Source organism: Zingiber officinale, chromosome 9B (assembly GCF_018446385.1).
Source record: "Zingiber officinale cultivar Zhangliang chromosome 9B, Zo_v1.1, whole genome shotgun sequence".
In the NCBI taxonomy this organism is placed as follows: domain Eukaryota; kingdom Viridiplantae; phylum Streptophyta; class Magnoliopsida; order Zingiberales; family Zingiberaceae; genus Zingiber; species Zingiber officinale.
In genome coordinates, this window is record NC_056003.1 from 72,643,750 (window position 1) to 72,665,668 (window position 21,919).

Genomic DNA, 21,919 nt, shown 5'->3' on the forward strand with positions numbered 1-21,919 from the left:
AGGTTCTCTATGTACCCAATCATCTTGAGTACATAAGGACCTACAGGAGCCCCGTCTGACATCTTGCATTGAAACAATGCCTTAGAGATCTCAAATCTCTCATGCCTCGCTTGTCCCTGATATAGTTGGCGAAGATGCTCAACCATATCGTAAGCGCCCATCAACTCGTGTTGCTTCTGAAGCTCAGAGTTCATGGTCGCGAGCATTAGACAGGACACATCTAATGCGTCGTCTTGATGCTTCTTGTAAGCATCTTTGTCTGCTCGCGGGGCATTGGCAGGAGGAGCCTCCGGAATGGGCTGCTCCAGAACGTACAGTTTACGTTCCTGGGTGAGAACAATTCTCATGTTCCTGTACCGGTCTAGGAAATTCGCTCCGTTGAGCTTGTCCTTCTCAAGGACAGATTGCAGGGAGAAGGAATTCGTGTTCGACGTCATGGTTATCTACAACAGAAAAATTTGCAGAAATAAATATCATATTCTTTAAAAATCATTTAATTAGGCCTTTAACTAAATGATGCTCACACTGAATACTATAATTCATGTGGGACAAGATCCACATCATACTAACCCTTGAGTTAGCTTTGGCTAATACGCCCAAGGTTTAGTATGATCGGTAGGTAATGATTACCAATTACATCTCTATGCAACTCTTGTTTATAGAATCAATATCCGCATTTATATTAAAACTCGAGTTAGCTTTGGCTAATACGCCCGAGAGTTAATATAGATGTGATTTTGACCTATCTTTTCCAACCGTTGGAATAATGCCTATATTTGACTCGATCCAACCGAGTAACTAGGAATACTCAATCTAATTGAGTTTGTATTCACCCATGCATTGATAGGCGGGACCAAGATTGTCCATCCGTACCCTACCAAGATAATATGTATTGCTCTGCTTTGGCAGATTCAACAATACATGTGATCGAGGTAGTGATAGGTATCACGATACGGTTAGGCATTTAGAGTTCGTTCGATCGAGATCTAATCTAATCGAAAAAGGATGCATCTTGTGCACGACTTAGATCTAATCTAATTGCAAGGGTGCATCATGTGCACGACTTAGATCTAATCTAATCGTAAGGCACTAATTAATTAACTACTTATTAAATATGCATCACATACACAAGCAATTAATTAATCTATTTGTGATTTAGTCATGGTCCTACTACGATCTTCTCAAGCCAATGAGAAGATCGATTGGTCAACCTAGGGTCAACAGCTTCTCCAAGCTTCTCCCTTTGACCACCTTGTGTTGCTCGTGCCCGCCTCGGAACTCCGTCTCGTGTGAACCCTCCACTGCTCCAATTTGTACATTACAATTTGAAACTCGAGTTACATTCGAGTCTAAATCTAATCTACAACAAGAATATAAGAGAAGGCACGACGCGCAGGTCACGAATATAATACAACACTCGCAAACACATAACGGCACGCAGGCCGTATTATGAATTACAACACAATTCAATCATATTGGGTTTTTGGGCCATGACTATAACAAAATTAATATATAATTAAAAAATATATATTTTTCATAATTTTCTGTAATTTTAAAATTAATTTTTCTTTTTTTACAATTTTTACAAGTAAAATTTACCGGCGGACCCGTTTAGCGGTTTCGGGCGCAATCGCGGAACGGATCCCCTTGCGGGGCCAGGGGCAGTGCCCCTACCCACGATCTAACCATCGCGAGGGTTCCTTTGCGATCCAACAGCGCCTAAACCCGCTGTCCCAAAACGATTTGGGCCGAGACATTGCCGTTTCGGAAAAATCTTCCCGGCAGGTTCGTTTTTAGCGATTTCGGGTGCAACCGCGGAGCAAATCCCCTTGCGGAGTTAGGGGCAGTACCCCTACCCACGATCTAACCATCGTGAGTTGCTCCTTTGCGATCTAATGGCACCCAAGCCCGCTGTCCCAAACGGATTTGGGCCAAAACGAAGCCGTTTTAGGAAAAACTTTCCGGTAGCCGAAGCCTACAAGTGCCAAGACACTTGTGCTTCGTTTCTACGGAAAAATTACCCATAAAAACTCGAAAACTATAATTTTACAAAAAATTACAGAAACTTTAGTTTTCATAAAACCAAAAACAAACTCTTACAAGCCTTGCACGTGGCTCTGATACCACTGTTGGGTTTTTCGGGCCGCGAAAACCGCTTTTCGCGTCGCGGAAACCCCGAATCACCCAAGGCCAACGGATCCGTTCAAGGAAAAACAAAAATAAATACGAGTATGAGTTTGAAAAACCTTTTAGATCTACTCCTAGATCTACATGTTAAGAACTTTACCCTTGTTGCGTGCCTTTCGCGTTCCCGCTCGTCCAAGGAGTTGCCGGATCTCTAGACCGTCAAGCGTCGGTCCTCTAGAAGTATCCAGACGGACACGTAGGTGGAGAAAACCTTACACAAAGGTGTGCTAGCACCATGGTAAGATTCGGCCAAGGCAAGGAGGAGTGGGAGAGGGATAGCTTGAGAGGATGAAAAAGAAGATACACCACTTGAATGAAAAAAATGAATTCTCATTCAACCCAAAGTGGCCGACCACTTCCTTTGTGTAACTCCCCATTAAATGCAATTAATGTGAAGTTATTAAGAAAATGGCTTTGTAACTTCCATGAGGTTGCAACCATGATGATGTGGTGCATCATCATTGGTCCATATCAATGCCAACTCACCAATGAGGTGGCATAAAGTCAAGTCAAACTTGACTTTTAAACTTCCTCTCAAGTCAAGTCAAACTTGACCAAATCTCTTCCATGGTTGATCTAATCTAACCATTTGATTCAAGATAACTTAATATAATGAATCTAATTCATTAAATTAAGTTAATTTAATGAGTCATAATCTAAATTAGACTCATTGAATACATGAATCAACTTGAGTCCAACTCAAGTTAGCCCAATTAGGATTACTCTTATTCCAATTTGATTCATCAAAAAAATCTAATCCTCTTGGTTCATCATATGAACCTAATCTCCAACTAATTGTCCTTAGTGTGTGACCCTATAGGTTCTTGTAATGTTGGCAATGCCCTAAACACATTTAGGAGCATAAGTAATGAGCGGTATCTAGCAACACAACATTACTACCCAAGTTACAAGAATGTCGAGATCCAACATCACCTTGTGACTACCAATTGTGACTCCTCACAAAATAATGACAAGTGTCCTTCTATCCTAGACATCTAGATTGATCAATATGAGGCATAGACTGTGTCATCCACTAATCAATCTAAATCTTGAACCCCAAGTAGACTCACTCAATCAAATGAGCTCTACATCTCATGTTGACTCATTTGGGCATGGCCATGCACTTAGTGGTCTCACTCTATCAAGAATATTGATGTCGCTCCCGTCATATGGGAGGGATAGATCCCATCTACATCACTCACATCCCTCTGCATAATTTGTTACATACCCGGTAATCACCTTTATAGTCCACCCAGTTACGGGTGACGTTTGACGAAACCAAAGTACATAACTCCTTATGTAGGGATCCATGGTGACTTCAGGTCTAAGGACTAATAGTCATACTAATAGCCACATGAGAAAATATATGACACTCATATAACGATCCATGATACTTTCTCATAGCGGGTCATTCAGTATACATTCTCCAATGTATACCCATGTGTCAGCTTGATATCTCTATATCCATGACTTGTGAGATCAAGTCATCGAGCTGACCTACATGCTAGTCTTATTGCATTAACATTGTCCCTGAATGTTAATACTCGACTAGGAATGATTTTGAGTAGTGTTCCCTATATCATCTCACTATCGATTCAACTAATCGATTGATATAGGTATGAACCTTCTACTCAAGGATGCTTTTATACTTAGTCTATTTGGCACTAATACAAATAAGTATAATAACCAAACAAATGCCTTTATTAATATACAAGAATATGATACAATGAGTCCATACAATCATCAAATGATTGGCTCTAGGGCTCTAACTAACACAAAGCATACGAGACATCAGGTCAAGTACATAGCATGGCGTACATGATCGATCCTATGGCTGAGGCATAAGGGATCTGATCCATGCGGTTTCTCTCCTCTCTAGAAGAGGGACCTTGAGTCTTCGAAAGACTGATGCCATGAGACATCGGCAGAAATCCCTTCTTGGAGTTCTGCATGGCAAACCGAAGGAGTACCTTGTCAATGTATGTACTCTGACATAGGCCAAGCAATCTCTTAGATCTATCTCTATAGATATGTATCCCTAGAATGGGGGATGCTTCACCTATGTCCTTCATTGAGAAACAAGTCCCTAGCCAAGTCTTGACAGACTGTAGCAAAGGGCTGTCCTTCCCAATGAGTAGTATGTCATCCACATACAATATGAGGAAGACAACTATATCTACTACAACCTTCTTGTAGACACAAGGCTCATCTTCATTCTTGATGAAACTAAACTGTTTGATTACATCATCAAATCGAAGATTCCAGCTCCGAGAAGCTTGCTTTAGTCCATAAATGGACCTATGCAGCTTGCATACTCTGCTAGTATGCTATGGATCTACAAAACTCTCAGGTTGTGTCATGTACACATCCTCAAGCAGGTTTCCATTCAGAAACGCGGTTTTTGTAACGCCCCGCCCCTTCCTGCTTAAGCTGATGGGGGTTACTTATCTTCTCTTCTTAAAAACAGTGGAAGTCTTATCTATAGTATATATTTTTTTCTTTTTAAACTTTTCTTTTACTTTTTCAAATCATCATCGCTAACTACCTATCATATGAGTCACATAACTTGCTTAACATAAATTTAACCCATAATACTAAATAGCATGATGAAGTGTCATAGAGTCATAAATGAAACAACATGAACATAATTCTTATTAACTCGAAGCAGGTCTTTCTCTTTAGCAAAGTCACTACTACACACGTCCTCCTTACCCCCTCCTACTGCTCCCTTAGTACATCCATTCTTTGCCCTTATCTGTGGTACAAGGAAAGTAAGCTGTGAGCACTCAAGGCTCAGTAAGATCCTTTCCTACTCACGAAAACCGTATATCATAAATAAAGCTTCAAGGCATAAAGCATAAAGACAACTCATCATATCATGTATAGAAACATCATATCATAACATAATCATATGGTATCATGACATATCCTAATAAAGTCATAAAGTGCATTCTAGCATAACATAATCATGATCATAACATATCATAACATAATCATAAGGTTCATCCTAACATAACATAACATAATCATAGGCATCATGGTATATCGTAACATAATCATAATGTGTTATGCGAGATGACTTACAAAAACATGATTCATGCAATAATATATATGCAGCATGTCCTTTGAAAAACTTTTTACTTAGATACTTAAACATAATCATAACATGGTTAGGGCCCCGGCTTGTAGCACATACATAAATGCGCGCGTCCCACGAAGGTCCAAGGTAGCAAGTCTTGAACCCTACAAGGCATACATACTAGGCCCGTTTCTTAGTCCATCGACCTAGGGTCACTTAGGAGCCCATCCGTAACGAGGTCCGTTTCTTAGTCCATCGACCCCGGGACGCTTATGGAGCCCACCCTTGGTACAAGCCATATAAAGTAAAATAGCATGTCATGCATATCATGGTTCTTATCATTTCTTGCACATCGTATTTCTTATCATGTCATACCATATAGAATTTTGGGCACACAGCTCATCAAAATGGTATGTAAAATTTGGGCACATAGCACATCATAAATACATGCATAGTTTGGGCACATAGCTCATCATAAATAGCATGTAAACTTGGGCACACAGCTCATCACATATATCATGCGTAAATTGGGCACACAGCTCATCATAAATAACACACAGCATAGCATAAGGGTTTCCATCATGTATAGATCATAAGTGTGCATAATTAAACATAGAAGCATAGAGATCTCATAAACATGACATATAAGATACATGGGAAACATACTTAAGTAAAAACATATAGATTGAGTTTTAGGTAAAAACTCCATACCAACATGTGAACCTTAAATAAGTATCATTTCCTATACCATAAGAATAACACCATGAGCAAGTTTAGGTATAGTTCTAGGTTTCTTAAGCTTACAACTTATCATGGCTGAAACTTATCAAACATACATTGTGTTAAAAATTATCATTCAAGCTTGTGAACCCTAAACAATTTCATAGCAATTATTTCAAGGAACAACATGAGCATAGTTGAATTAGGTTCTAAGTTTCCTAGGCCCTTAAACATGATATGGCCGAAACTTGTAGGGCTTAAAGCTAGGGTTCAAGTGTCATAAAAGAATGATAACCTTAAACAACTTTCATAGCAAATATTTCAAGGAACAACATGAGCATAGTTGAGTTAGGTTCTAAGTTTCCTAGGCCCTTAAACATGATATGGCCGAAACTTGTAGGACTTAAAGCTAGGGTTCAAGTGTCGTAAAAGCATGAGAACCTTAAACAACTTTCATAGCAAATATTTCAACGAACAACATGAGCATAGTTGAGTTAGGTTCTAAGTTTCCTAGGCCCTTAAACATGATATGGCCGAAACTTGTAGGACTTAAAGCTAGGGTTCAAGTGTCGTAAAAGCATGAGAACCTTAAACAACTTTCATAGCAAATATTTCAAGGAACAACATGAGCATAGTTGAGTTAGGTTCTAAGTTTCCTAGGTCTTTAAAACCTTGTGTGGCTGAAAGTTGTAGAGCATGTAACCAAATTTCCATGCAACAACCAAACATAAGAACATTAAGTTAGTTTCATATCATTTCATCAAGAAGGTCATGAGCATCTTAGGCTTGTTTTAAACTCTCCTAGGCCTCAAATCTAAACATGGCCGAACCTTCATTGATATGAAATAGACTTCAACTCAACATACAATCATGGGCATATCATAATAACTTCATATCTTATCTTAGGGAAATCATGGCATGCTTCGTTTTAAGTTAAAGCTCTCCTAGGCCCTTAGTTCTACCATGGCCGAATATTCATGAGCATGAAAATGATGTTCCAATCAACATAACAAGTAGGAGAAAATGTTAACAATACCATTATCATAGGGCACCTATCATAAGAACAAAGGAGCATGTTTTAGTTTGAGGCTTAAGCTTACCTAATCCCTTTGTTCATGCTTGGCCGAAAGTCTAGGATCATGAATCTAAGTTCTAACTAAACATTCTAGCATAGAAACATGAAATAAATTCCTACCATAAAATACATGTTACAAGAAACATATCGAGCAAGTCGAAATTTAGATCTTTACATTCCCTAGGTCCTTCCTTTGGTCTTATCTTGGCCAAAATTCTTCATGAGGTTTTCTTAAATTTTTATGTAACCGAATCTTCATAGGACACACAAAGTATTGTACCACAGGTGAGGGAAACTTACATCCTTTCGCTTATGGTTTTTCTTAAGGAGAAAAGTATCCTAAGTGCCAAGGAAGGGGAAAGCTTCTTCTTCTTGTACCTCCTTTTGTTTCCTTTGCTTGGAAGGGCTAGGACTTGAGGGCTTCTTCACGGAAATTAGTTTTCTTGGAGAAGAAATTAACTTAGCTATTAGAATGAGGAGAGGGAAAGGTTCTTGGTTCGGTGAGGAATGAAGAAGGAAGAAGGAGGAAGAGAGAAAAGGACTTACTCTCTTGTTTTTCTTCTCCCAAATCTATTTATTCCTTTATTCAATGAAACATGTCTTCATTCATTCCCTCAACTCTTCTTTTCCATCATTCCTTTAATTCCCACGAAAATTGAGAGAGGGAGGGAAGTAGGCAATTCCTCTTTTGCTTGCTCCTTTTCTTAACCAAGAGGAAAATAAGGTAAGCCACTTGGTTTTCTCTTGCTCTTTTGTTTAGTTTCTTTTATTTCATTCCTTTCCATCCAAAGATTACTCCTTATCCTAGTGGTTATCATGCATCAATTTATCTCCATCATTTGTGGGAGGTTCAAGGTTCAATCCTTGACCTCACCTCATCTTATTCTATATTTTTTTGTTTTTATTTTCCCTTTTCTCTTATTCTTTTCATTTCTATGCTCTAAGGAAAATTAATATTCATATACCTATCTTATAATTTTGTGGGTGTTACAGTACCCCTTACCTCATAGAATGTTCGTCCTCAAACTTAGAAAAGCGATGTCAGGTGGCACTGGACTTCTGGCTGAGTGCTTCGGCCACCTTGTTCACTTTTCCGGGATGATAAAAGATTTCACAATCGTAATCCTTGACTAGCTCGAGCCATCTGTGTTGTCGCATATTAAAATCTTTCTCCGTGAAGAAATATTTCAGGCTCTGGTGGTCAGTATAAATCTTGCACTGGGCTCCATATAAGTAATGCCTCCATGTTTTTAGAGCGAAAACTACCGCTGCTAGTTCTAGATCGTGAATGGGGTAACTTCTTTCGTGCTCTTTGAGTTGCCTGGAGGAATAGGCGATGACTTTACCGTCTTGCATAAGTACAGCTCCAAGTCCTAATAAGGAAGCATCACTATACATATCAAAGCCTTTGTTACTTTCCAGAAGAGTAAGGATCGGAGCACTGGTCAGTCTCCGTTTTAGATCTGTAAAACTCTTCTCGCAGTCTTCCATCCATTCATACTTTTTATTTTTCTTGGTGAGATGCGTCATAGGGGCTGCAACTTTGGAGAAATCCTCTACGAATTTCTTGTAGTAACCCGCTAATCCTAGAAAACTTCTAATTTCGCTGGCATTCTTTGGTCTGTTCCAGTTACTCACAGCTTCAATCTTACTTGGATCTACCATGACTCCATCCTTGGAGATGACATGCCCCAAGAATATTACTCGATCTTGCCAGAACTCGCACTTGGAAAACTTTGCATACAGTTGTTTTTCTCGGAGGATCTTCAGTACAATATTCAGATGTTCAGCATGTTCTTCCTGGGTTCTCGAATAGATGAGAATATTGTCAATGAAGACAATCACACATTTATCGAGATATGCCGCAAATACCTGATTCATCAAATCCATGAACACCGCAGGGGCATTTGTCACTCCGAAGGGCATAACTACGAACTCATAGTGTCTGTATCTTGTTCGAAAGGCTGTCTTTGGTATATCATCTTGTTTCACTTTCACTTGATTGTGAGCCGGACCTTAGGTCAATCTTAGAGAAGACAGTTGCTCCCTTCAATTGGTCGAACAGATCGTCAATCCGTGGAAGGGGGTATCTGTTCTTGATTGTTGCGTTGTTCAGTGCTCGGTAATCTATACACATTTGCATAGTCCCATCCTTCTTTTTCACAAATAGTACCGGAGCTCCCCACGGAGAGTGACTAGGGTGAATAAGTCCCTTGTCGAGTAACTCCCGTAACTGTTCTTGAAGTTCCTTCAACTCAGTCGGCGCGATCCGGTAAGGTGCTTTAGAGATTGGTTTAGTACCTGGAACTACTTCAATCGTAAACTCTATTTCTCTATCAGGTGCTAATCCCGGTAGTTCATCAGGAAATACATCCGGATAGTTGCATACTACCCTGACCTCCTCCAGTATCTGGCTCCCGGTTTGTCTCGTATCAACCACGTGTGCTAGAAATCCAGTACATCCTTTGTCTAACATACTATGTGCCTCTACAGCTGATAAGAATCTTTCAGTTCCTTTCCCAGATTCCCCAATAAATTCAAACATCAGTTCGGCTTCAGGTCGAAAGACTACCTTCCTATTACGGCACTCGATTGAGGCGCCGTACTTGCTCAGAAAGTCCATGCCCAGTATAATGTCATAATCCCACATGTCGAGTAATATCAGATTGTAGTAGAATTCTCTGTCTGCGATTCGGATAGGTACGGCCCGCAGCATATGATCCGATGGCATAACTTCCCCGGATGGTAGGGTTGTTAAGAACGTGACATTTAGTGTTTGGGGTGGTATGTCTAATTTCTTTGTAAATGGTACTGAGACGAACGAGTGTGTCACCCCAGTATCAAACAATACTAAAGCATACTGACAAAAAATAGGCAGCTGACCTGTAACGACAGTAGAGGCGCTTGCCACATCCTCTTTAGTAAGCGAGAAAACCCTGGCGTTCGTGGTAGTTGGTGGAGCTTCCAATCTCCCTTGGCAAATCGGTGTTCCCTCAATAGTAGCTTGCATCTGATGTAGTTGTGAGGGGGTACTCTTGTTTTGGTTGTTCTGCTGGGGTGGTATCTGGAACCGGTTAGTGCAGTCTCTGGCCAGATGTCCTTCCCCTCCGCAATTATAGCACCTTCTTGTACCCTTGTGACATATTCCAGGATGTAGCTTTCCGCAAATAGTGCACTGAGGGTACTTCGGTTGCTTATTCACTGAGCTACCTTTTGCATTGTCCCATTGTTTCCTTTTTCCAGTGGAGGTCCCTTTCCAGCTTGTTTTATTACCTGAGGGTCTTTGTCCTTCTGTTCGGGCCTGTCTCTTATTCCCGTTCATTGGTTCTGATAATGTTCTGTGATGAGGGCACTGTTGACCAATTCCTCTGTAGTCTGAGATCTATTAACTCCGCCGGCCACGTTCAGTGCTATTTCGGGTCGAAGCATCTTCAACATCAGTCTAACCCTTTCTCTTTCTGTGCGAACCAATTCTGGACATAGGCGTGCCAAACGGTTGAAGCGTTTTACTGCTTCGTTCACTGATAGGTCCCCTTGCCGAAACTCAGTGAACTCGTCATAGTGCCATTTCGTCACTTACATATGGAAGAATTCCTCGAAGAACTCTGTCTCGAAGTCCGTCTAGTTCATCAGATTAATCTGTCTCTTTGCTTTTACTCTTTCCCACCACATCCTTGCGTCTCCGGAAAAACAGAATGATACACACTTGATCTTTTCCGCTACGGGCCAGTCTAGTAATTCCATTATGTTTTCCACTGTCTTGAACCAGGCCTGAGCGTCCCATGGCTCGCAAGTACCTGAGAAATTTTCTGGCTTTAGCCTTAGCCACTGTATCAAGTAGGTCTCCTGTCTGACCACTAGGCAGGGGCTATCGGTGGTACTGGTGCAACTACTGGGATGACGGGCGTTGCATTCTGATTTACTGGCGGGGTGGCAGGATTTTCTTGTTGACCCATCAAGGTCGTGATCAGCTGCTGCTGCTCCGTGATCTGACGCTGGAGGTCGGTAACTACCTGAGTTAGATCTGGTGGAGTAGCTGCCTCGTCTGCTCGAGTAGTACGTCTCCTAGCTATGCTTATCTTCATTAAATAACAATAAATTATCGTTATTTCTATCTAGGCTAAAATAAGGTCGTTATTATTCCTATCCTACCATCATGCATACCTAAACTAGGACTGTGACTTAACATCATAAAAACGAAATAAGAAATCATGCATAATATTAAAGCATCATAGAAGAATTAATTTTAAGCATATAGATTCTTACTTGGAGCGGCAGGATCGAGGCTTGACATGTGTGTAGTGAAAAGGTTAAACTTGGCTCTAATACCAAACTGTAACGCCCCGCCCCTTCCTGCTTAAGTTGACGGGAGTTACTTATCTTCTCTTCTTAAAAACATTGGAAGTCTTATCTATAGTATATATTTTTTTCTTTTTAAACTTTTCTTTTACTTTTTCAAATCATCATCGCTAACTACCTATCATATGAGTCACATAACATGCTTAACATAAATTTAACCCATAATACTAAAGAGCATGATGAAGTGTCATAGAGTCATAAAAGAAACAACATGAACATAATTCTTATTAACTGGAAGCAGGTCTTTCTCTTTAGCCAAGGCACTACTACACACGTCCTCCTTGCCCCCTCTTGCTGCTCCCTTAGTACATCCATTCTTTGCCCTTATCTGTGGTACAAGGAAAGTAAGATGTGAGCACTCAAGGCTCAGTAAGATCCTTTCCTACTCACGAAAACCGTATAGCATAAATAAAACTTCCAGGCATAAAGCATAAAGACAACTCATCATATCATGTATAGAAACATCATATCATAACATAATCATATGGTATCATGACATATCCTAATAAAGTCATAAAGTGCATTCTAGCATAACATAATCATGATCATAACATATCATAACATAATCATAAGGTTCATCCTAACATAACATAACATAATCATAGGCATCATGGTATATCGTAACATAATCAAAATGTGTTATGCGAGATGACTTTCAAAAACATGATTCATGTAATAATATATATGCAGCATGTCCTTTGAAAAACTTTTTACTTACATAGTTAAACATAATCATAACATGATTAGGGCCCCGGCTTGTACCACATACATAAATATGCGCGTCCCATGTAGGTCGAAGGTAGCAAGTCTTGAACCCGACAAGGCATACATACTAGGCCCGTTTCTTAGTCCATCGATTTAGGGGCACTTAGGAGCCCATCCCTAACGAGGCCCGTTTCTTAGTGTTGGTTGCTACTCGGAAAGCCTATAGGTTCCACTGTACAAAAATTTTGTACAAAGGTCTGAACCTTTTCCTAGCTACCATGTGTTCTTTTAAATTAAATTTTGGATCTCCTGCGGAACTTAACACGTTTGATCCAAAACTTAATCTATTTGTTCTTTTAGGTTTTGACCTGGATCTCCTGCGGAACTTAACACGTTCGACCCAAGTCTCCTTAAGTTATTAATTCCATTAAATATTAATTTCCATAAAAGGTTCCCAGTACTGACGTGGCGAGGCACATGGCCTTCTTGGATATGGGAGCAACCACCACCGACTAGACAAAACCTTTAATAGAAAGCTAATATTTAATTTCCTAAAATAACTTTAGGTTAACCAAAGAGAACAATCAAATCACAAGGAAAAGAAAGAAACAAAAGAACACAACTTCGAAAAAACATATTCGAAATTCTAGAACGTAAGCCTCTTGTATTTGGTATTATTTCCATAAATAACTAGCATGATGCGGAAATAGAAATTACTAGTTATACCTTGTAGAAAAACCTCTTGATCTTCTACCGTATTCCTCTTCTAACCTCGGACGTTGTGTGGGCAACGATCTACCAAGATGAGAAACCACCAACCACCTTCTTCTTCTCCAAGCAAGGTTCGGCCACAAAGGAAGAACTTTACCAAAGAAGAAAATCAAAATACTAACCAAGCTCCAAGAGATGCTAGCTTTCTCTCCTTCTTCTTCTTCTTCTCCAAGTAGTATCCGGCCACCACAAGAACTCCAAGAGAGATGAAGTATTGGCCACCACAAGAGGAAGAGAGGGAGAGGGTAATGGCCGGCCACAACACCAAGGAGAAAGGGAGAGAAAACAATAGAGGTTGTATCTTGTGAAGGCACCCTCACCCCTTCTTTTATATTCCTTGGCCTAGGCAAATTAGGAAATTTAATTACAATAAAATTTCCTTAATTTCCTTGATATGATTTATTTGAGAAAAATAAAATAAAATTTCCCAAATAAACTCTAATGGCCGGCCACATCAAGAGGAAGCAAATTGGACAAGTTTTAATCAACAATTAAAACTTTCCTTATTTGTTTCCAGAAATTTTAAAAAATAAAATTTCTCTTTAAAAATCTCTTCATGGTTAATAAAAGGAAATATCTATAATTTTAATTTTATTAACATGTGAATAATTTTAAAGAGAAAATAAAAACTCTCCAATCTACAAATAAGGAAAGAGATCTAATCTCTTTCTTTAATCTTTTGTAAATCTTTTACAAGAGAGATATTTTAATTTTAATTCTCTTTAAAATATATCTTCCACATAATAATAAAATCTAAAATTAAATTTCTTTTTTATTTAATTATGGCCGGCCCTACTAGCTTGGGTTCAAGCTAGGGCCGGCCACCTTAAACCCAAGCTTAGGCCGGCCCTAGCTTGGTTCCCAAGCTAGCTTGGCCGGCCCCCTTTAGGTGGGTATAGAAGGTGGGTATATGTGGATATAGTACTCTATAAATAAGAGGCTACGATAGGGACCGAGAGGAGGAATTGGTTTTGGTCTCCCGATAAAATTAAGCATCCCATGTTCGCCCCGAACACACAACTTAATTTTATCAATGATAATTCATTCCACTAGAGAACTATCATTGAACTACCGCACCAATCCCAAATTACATTTTTGGGCTCCTTCTTATTATGAGTATGTTAGTCTCCCTGTGTTTAAGATATCGAATGTCCACTAATTAAGTGAGTTACTGACAACTCATTTAATTAATATCTAAGTCCAAGAGTAGTACCACTCAACCTTATTATCATGTCGGACTAAGTCCACCTGCAGGGTTTAACATGACAATCTTTATGAGCTCCTCTTGAGGACATTATCAACCTAGTATCACTAGGACACAGTTTCCTTCTATAATCAACAACACACACTATGAGTGATACCATTTCCCAATTTATCGGGTTTATTGATTCATCGAACTAAATCTCACCCATTGATAAATTAAAGAAATAAATATCAAACATATGTGCTTGTTATTATATTAGGATTAAGAGCACACACTTCCATAATAACCGAGGTCTTTGTTCCTTTATAAAGTCAGTATAAAAGAAACGACCTCAAATGGTCCTACTCAATACACTCTGAGTGTACTAGTGTAATTATATAGTCAAGATAAACTAATACCTAATTACACTACGACCTTCTAATGGTTTGTTCCTTTCCATTCTGGTCGTGAGCTATTGTTTATAATTTATAAGGTACTGATAACATCATCTTCTGTATGTGACACCACATACTATGTTATCTACAATATAAATTAAATGAACAACTACAAAACAAATGTAGATAATTAGACCAAATGTGATTCTTTATTCATAATGAATGTTTACAAAGCTTAGGCTTTCAGTATACACTCCAACAATCTCCCACTTATACTAATGACTAAGTCGCCATATCTTCTACCATACATCTGATTCCCATTCCTCCACATGCCGATCAAAGCTTTCGCGGAAGGGCCTTAGTGAAAGGATCTGCCAGGTTATCCGTGATGCAATCTTGGCGATGACAACTTCTCCTCGCTTCACGATATCTCGTATCAGGTGGTACTTGCGCTCTATATGTTTACTCGCCTTATGAGCTCGTGGTTCCTTCGAGTTTGCAACTGCACCGCTATTATCACAATAAATTGTGATGATCTTGGGCAAACCAGGAATCACATCTAAGTCCATTAGAAAGTTCCTGAGCCATACTGCTTCTTTAGCCGCCTCAGAGGTGCTACATGCTCGCTTCCATGGTTGAGTCCGAAACGGATTTCTCTTAACACTCCTCCATGAAATGTCTCCACCTCCTAAAGTAAATACATAGCCCGATGTAGACTTACTGTTATCTCTATCTGATTGGAAATCCGAATCTGTGTAACCCACAGGGAGCAAATCGTCTGCTTGGTAAACCAGCACATAATCTCTAGTCCTTCTCAGGTACTTTAATATATGCTTTACAACAGTCTAATGTCCTTGTCTAGTGTTACTTTGATATCTGGTAACCATGCCCACGACAAAATAGATATCCGGTCTTGTACACAGCATTGCATTGCATACATTAGGCTTCCCACAACCGAAGCATAAGGAACTGCCTTCATGTCCTATATCTCCTTTGATGTCTTTGGAGACATATCTTTGGATAAAGCTACTCTATGCCTAAAAGGTAAGAAACTTTTATTGGAGTTCTGCATGCTAAAACGAGCAAGGATTGTATCTATATATGAAGCTTGAGATAGACACAACATCCTTTTCTTGTGATCCCTTATGACTTTGATCCCAAGAATGTGTGCACATTCGCCTAAGTCCTTCATATCAAATTGTTTGGACAACCATACTCTTATGTCTGATAACACCTTGACATTGTTGCCAATTAACAAAATGTCATCTACGTATAGTACAAGAAATACCACCACATTTCCGTTACACTTCTTGTATACACAGAACTCATCCAGACACTGAATAAATCCATATGACTGGATTACTTCATTAAACCGGATGTTCCAAGACCTTGAAGCTTGCTTTAGTCCATAAATTGACCGATTGAGCTTGCATACTAGATGCTCTTTGCCTTTTTCAATGAACCCTTCTGGTTGCTTCATATGGATGTTCTCTTCAAGACTTCCATTAAGGAAAGTTGTCTTGACATCCATTTGCCAAATCTCATAATCCATATGAGCAGCAATGGATAAGAGTATCCGGATAGACTTAAGCATGGCTACCGGTGAAAAGGTTTCCTCATAATCGATTCCCTCTTTCTGAGTGTACCCTTTCGCAACAAGCCTAGCTTTGAAGGTTTCTACCTTCCCGTCTATCCCTCTTTTCCTTTTGTAGATCCACTTGCATCCAACGGCTTTTACACCATCAGGTGGTTCTACAAGCTCCCAGACCTTATTAGAGTACATAGACTCTATTTCAGAATTCATTGCCTTTCGCCAAGATGCTGCATCTATATCTTGGAGTGCTTCGTCGTATGTTCGTGGATCAGGTTCATGTTTACCCGGGATCAAGTCCGAAGACTCTCCCAAAACATGAATCTTTCAGGCTGCCTTACAACCCTCCCACTACGACGAGGCACTGTCTGTGGTTGTGTATCATGTGTGACACGTGTTGCAGTCTCTTGTGGTACTTCATCTTGTACTGTTGGTACTGAAGTAGACATGTCCTCTCTAAGTTCTTCTAAAACAACTTTACTACTGGGCTTGTGATCCATTATATAGTCTTCTTCTAAAAACTGGGCATTGGTGCTAACAATGACCTTCTGGTCTTTAGGACTATAAAATAAACCACCTTTCGTTCCTTTGGGATATCCTACAAACACGCGAACTTCTATACGAGATTCTAACTTATCAGCATCTGGTTTCAGCACATGTGCTGGACTACCCCAAATCCGAATATGTCTTAGACTGGGCTTTCGCCCATTCCACAATTCTATGAGAGTAGAAGAAACTGATTTAGAAGGTACTAAGTTCAGAACGTATACTGCTGTTTCCAGAGCATATCCCCAAAACGAATTTGGTAATTCTGAATAACTCATCATTGATCTAACCATCTCCATAAGAGTCCTATTCCTTCGTTCTGCTACACCATTCTGTTGGGGTGTACCAGGTGCAGACAATTGGGATTGAATCCCGGCCTCTGATAAGTAATTCCTAAACTCTCCTAAGAGGTATTCGCCACCACGATCTGACCGTAGTGTCTTGATACTTTTACCTAGTCGTTTCTCCACATCAGCCTTGTATTCTTTGAACTTATCAAAGCACTCGGACTTGCGGCGCATTAGGTAAATGTATCCATATCTTGAATAATCGTCTATGAAAGAGACAAAATATTCAAAACCTCCTCTTGCCTGGACAGACATAGGACCACACAAATCAGAGTGAACCAACTCTAACACTTCTTTGGCTCTATACCCCTTGGCCTTGAACGGCCTCTTGGTCATTTTACCTTCTAAGCAAGATTCACAAGTTGGAAAATTTTCCAACTCTAATGAACTTAAAAGTCCATCGGCTATAAGCCTCTGAATCCTACTTAAGTTAATATGACCAAGCCTTAGATGCCAAAGATATGCTTGGTTCATTTCTGAAGGTTCTTTTCTCTTATTAGAATTAGAAGATGAATTATAAATTTCCATGTTTTGCTTTGTGGAAGAATTTGGATTTAAAATATACAAATTGCCAACTAATGCACCAGAACAGATAATCACTTTATTTCTTTTAATAACTACATCGTTACTGAAAGAAACTGAATATCCATCTAAAAATAGTTTAGAAACTGAAATTAAATTCTTTCTAAAACTGGGTACATAAAGACAATTTCTTAAAACCAAATTTCTATTTCTACTAAAAGATAAGTAGACGTCTCCCACTGCAACAGCTGCCACCTTAGTAGCATTGCCCATGTAGACAGTAATCTCCCCTTCAGATAGTCGTCGGGTTTCCTGGAACCCCTGCAAGGAATTGCAGACATGATCAGTGGCTCCCGTATCTACACACCAGGTGCTGGTAGATAACACCGCTAAACATGTTTCAACAACTAGAGTATGAGATATACCTTTGTTTTGGTTCTTACGAGGACAGTCCGCCTTCCAATGTCCTGCCTGCTTGCAGATGAAGCACTTGCCCTTCGACTTCTTCATTCCAGCTTTAAATCCCGTACTCTGAGATTTATTCACTTTCTTTGCTGAACCAGTTTGTTTCTTCTTCTTCTTTCCTTTCGGTTTAGAAGTAGAACCATTTTCAGCATAGTGAATTTGAGCATTGTGACGAAATAACCCTTCTGCTGCTTGAAGTTCTGTCAGTAGTTCCTTTTATTCATATTATAGTTCAGGCGGAACTGCTCAAAACTTCTAGGTAGCGTTTGGAGGATCATATCGATCTGGGTTTCCCCATCAATTTCTCCTCCAAGGATCTGTATTTCGTTCAGATAAGCCATCATGTTTAGGATATGATCCCTTACAGGAGTACCCTCTTGCATGGTGGCTGTCATTATCTTTCTCATAGCTTCTTGTCTAGAAGCCCTATCCTGATGACCAAAGAGTTCCTTGAGATTGTTCATAATATCATAAGCTGTTGGTAAATCTTTATGCTGATGTTGCAATACATTTGACATTGAAGCCAAAATGTAACACCGCGCCATCTCATCTGCTTTTACCCATTTCCTATGATATTCAATCTCCTCTTGGGTAGATTCACCAGTGGGTGCATCAGGGCAATGCTCAGTCAGTACAAATTTATAGCTTTCAGCAGTAAGAACAATATCCAGGTTTCTTTTCCAATCTATGTAATTTGGTCCAGTAAGTCTATTTTGTTGAAGTATGATGGACAGTGGGTTGAAAGTCATCCTAAGAATCACAAATAACTTTTGGTCAGAACTCTAAATTTAGAATAATATTGATTCCTCAAACAATACTATTTTAAATTAACCAACACCTTAAAACACCGTGAATTTTGTATGCCACGTTAGTGTGGACGTATACAAATTCAACATTTGTAAAAGGAGGGTTTTAACCCATTAATTTTATTATCTTGTCAACCTAACTTTTTGACAAATAAAATTAATAGTTGGTATTATTTGGTCACACAAATAATAGCAGTGACTCCGTTGGGGAGGATACTATTAGATGTGTCTAAGTGTACACCATTACTTGACACTAAGTCCATTAATAAGATTATGCCCCTTCCGTTGGGGAAGATCACACGCTCTTAATTAACTTCCTATAGTCATCCAAAAATGGAAGTCTGTTCTAGTGGTCCGCAAACAAGCTCATCCGTTATGGAGGAAGGCACTCAGAGCCAACGCGCAAGCTTGTTTGCATCACTTACAAACCAGTAATGGAGACCATGGGATTTACTTAAAAATCCCTCTCCCACTTAGTTATTTATAAATGAGGAATTTTAACTATGCTAGCCTACTAAACTTGTAAACTAACATGCACACACAGCACAATATAAAAGCAATAAATAGAAAATCTAATTTTCAACTATTATGGCTTTTATCTTTAATTGTCCTCCGTGTGTTGTCATCCGAAGCTGCTGCCATATTTGGCCACCGCCACCGGGTCTAACTGTCGCATCCATCTTGCTCCGAGTTCCGCTGCGCCTCTGGTCCTTAGAAGGTTCCACGCTTTGCAAGATTCGATCCGCAACATAAATAGAATTTTACATTTTGATCCTATATTCCATAAAAGGAATGTACATGTATCTAGATCAAAAATAAAATCCTAATAAAACTAAATACAGCTCCTGCTGTATTTTAATACAATCATGCACACACATATAAATTGCCCTTGACATGTCCAAGGGTCCAATCACACACATAATTAACTAAAAGCCATAATAGTTGGATCCTGCATCCATAAAGTTAGCACATCCTACTATTAACCTGCCTAAATTATGTATGACATGTGCATAATTAAACTAAATACCAAATACACAGAGGCAAAACCCTAGCTCTGATACCACTTGTTGGTTGCTACTCGGAAAGCCTATAGGTTCCACTGTACAAAAATTTTGTACAAAGGTCTGAACCTTTTCCTAGCTACCATGTGTTCTTTTAAATTAAATTTTGGATCTCCTGCGGAACTTAACACGTTTGATCCAAAACTTAATCTATTTGTTCTTTTAGGTTTTGACTTGGATCTCCTGCGGAACTTAACACGTTCGACCCAAATCTCCTTAAGTTATTAATTCCATTAAATATTAATTTCCATAAAAGGTTCCCAGTACTGACGTGGCGAGGCACATGGCCTTCTTGGATATGGGAGCAACCACCACCGACTAGACAAAACCTTTAATAGAAAGCTAATATTTAATTTCCTAAAATAACTTTAGGTTAACCAAAGAGAACAATCAAATCACAAGGAAAAGAAAGAAACAAAAGAACACAACTTCGAAAAAAACATATTCGAAATACTAGAACGTAAGCCTCTTGTATTTGGTATTATTTCCATAAATAACTAGCATGATGCGGAAATAGAAATTACTAGTTATACCTTGTAGAAAAACCTCTTGATCTTCTACCGTATTCCTCTTCTAACCTCGGACGTTATGTGGGCAACGATCTACCAAGATGAGAAACCACCAACCACCTTCTTCTTCTCCAAGCAATGTTCGGCCACAAAGGAAGAACTTTACCAAAGAAGAAAATCAAAATACTAACCAAGCTCCAAGAGATGCTAGCTTTCTCTCCTTCTTCTTCTTCTTCTCCAAGTAGTATCCGGCCACCACAAGAACTCCAAGAGAGAGAAGTTCGGCCACCACAAGAGGAAGAGAGGGAGAGGGATGGTCGGCCACACCAAGGAGAAAGGGAGAAAACAATAGAGGTTGTATCTTGTGAAGGCACCCTCACCCTTCTTTTATATTCCTTGGCCTAGGCAAATTAGGAAATTTAATTACAATAAAATTTCCTTAATTTCCTTGACATGATTTATTTGAGAAAAATAAAATAAAATTTCCCAAATAAACTCTAATGGCCGGCCACATCAAGAGGAAGCAAATTGGACAAGTTTTAATCAACAATTAAAACTTTCCTTATTTGTTCAGAAATTTTAAAAATAAAATTTCTCTTTAAAATCTCTTCATGGTTAATAAAAGGAAATATCTATAATTTTAATTTTATTAACATGTGAATAATTTTAAAGAGAAAATAAAAACTCTCCAATCTACAAATAAGGAAAGAGATCTAATCTCTTTCTTTAATCTTTTGTAAATCTTTTACAAGAGAGATATTTTAATTTTAATTCTCTTTAATAAATTATATCTTCCACATAATAAAAAATTAAAATTAAAATTCTTTTTAATTTTATTATGGCCGGCCCCCTCTAGCTTGGGTTCAAGCTAGGGCCGGCCACCCATAAACCAAGCTTAGGCCGACCTAGCTTGATTCCCAAGCTAGCTTGGCCGGCCCCCTTTAGGTGGGTATAGAAGGTGGGTATAAGTGGGTATAGTACTCTATAAATAAGAGGCTACGATAGGGACCGAGAGGAGGAATTGGTTTTGGTCTCCCGATAAAATTAAGCATCCCGTGTTCGCCCCGAACACACAACTTAATTTTATCAATAATAATTCATTCCACTAGAGAACTATTATTGAACTACCGCACCAATCCCAAATTATATTTTTGGGCTCCTTCTTATTATGAGTGTGTTAGTCTCCCTGTGTTTAAGATATCAAATGTCCACTAATTAAGTGAGTTACTGACAACTCATTTAATTAATATCTTAGTCCAAGAGTAGTACCACTCAACCTTATCGTCATGTCGGACTAAGTCCACCTGCAGGGTTTAACATGACAATCTTTATGAGCTCCTCTTGAGGACATTATCAACCTAGTATCACTAGGACACAGTTTCCTTCTATAATCAACAACACACACTATGAGTGATACCATTTCCCAATTTATCGGGTTTATTGATTCATCGAACTAAATCTCACCCATTGATAAATTAAAGAAATAAATATCAAACATATGTGCTTGTTATTATATTAGGATTAAGAGCACACACTTCCATAATAACTGAGGTCTTTGTTCCTTTATAAAGTCAGTATAAAAGGAACGACCTCAAATG